At 37.0% G+C, this 1,160-nt stretch overlaps 1 pseudogene; it reads right to left on the bottom strand.

Annotated features, from left to right (window-relative positions):
- Positions 1-852: 852 nt before the first annotated feature.
- On the bottom strand, positions 853-936 carry LOC116569762 (annotated as a pseudogene).
- Positions 937-1,160: the final 224 nt, after the last annotated feature.

Genomic DNA, 1,160 nt, shown 5'->3' with positions numbered 1-1,160 from the left:
AAGCTGTCTATAACAGCTCTTTTCCTGATCGAAATAAATAACACATGGGACTTGCAACCCAAAATTTCTTATCATTTCCGAATTTACTCTTTCCAGGTCCAGATAAAAAATAATGTTTAATCCCCCCAAAGAGACAGACAGTTATGTGAGCTGGTAGTATTGATAAAAGAGAATCATGGCCAGACAGGAATGGCTGGATTCAACCATAAAAGTTGAAGCTGTGTAAATCATCAAATAACATGGGAATTGGAAAACATCATTATAAGCAACTTGTGGGAACCCCTGATGTTTTAAATTAGCCATGAAATGTGACTTGCTTTATAATATTTTGGAGCTTCTAAAGATCTCAGCTTTTAAATTGAAATTTTCCTATTTGGCAGCAACACAGCAGGCCCGCAAAATAATTTACAACCATTTACTTTGTTAGTTATCCCTTTTAAACAACCCTCAAGGGGAGGAAAACATTATTAATCCCCATTTTATGGATGAGGGGATTGAGGTATTAAGATGACGCAGAGCTTTGATTTAGTGCACACTTGGAGTTTCTTCGTCCCATTCCAAGGCCCTCTCATCTTTACTTAGGTCAGCATGCCTGCTCTTATTATTTTGGCTTATCTTGATGAGGAACGTGGACTCAATTTTCAAGTTAACTTAAGCCACTTAGAAAAATTGGGGCAAATTGAGCAGTATTCCTTTCTCACACTGATGGACCAAGTTCAGTTTTGCAAAGCTATATTTTTTTTATTGATGCCATTTGTAACTTGTACATCTTCATCGAGGAGTTCATACCATAGGAATACCCTTTTAGAGGAGCTGACTTAAGTCATTTTCAATAATCAAGTAAAGGAGAAAAGACATTGTAATTCTTTTTTTTTTTTCCTCATTCATTTTGTTCCAATTTCCAAGGAATGTGTATGTGGGAGTCATCATTGATCAGGAGATATGGTAGTTCTGAGTTGAAGTATGTATCTGTACATTTTAAGTGATGCTGGAAAATTTTCTTAACATTTCGTTCCTTGGTGTTGCATACAGTTATTTGAAAAAATCTTCCATGTAACCTCGTGTATTCTGCAAAGCACATCTTAGAAGATGAGGTCGCTGACGCTCACTCAGAAAGCTGAAGAGATTCTCTAGTGCCAAGGCAGGAATGGAGCCCCTTC

Source organism: Mustela erminea, chromosome 11 (assembly GCF_009829155.1).
Source record: "Mustela erminea isolate mMusErm1 chromosome 11, mMusErm1.Pri, whole genome shotgun sequence".
Taxonomy (NCBI): Eukaryota; Metazoa; Chordata; class Mammalia; order Carnivora; family Mustelidae; genus Mustela; species Mustela erminea.
The sequence above is the reverse complement of the archived record's forward strand: the minus strand, read 5'-3'. Positions and strand labels throughout refer to the sequence as shown.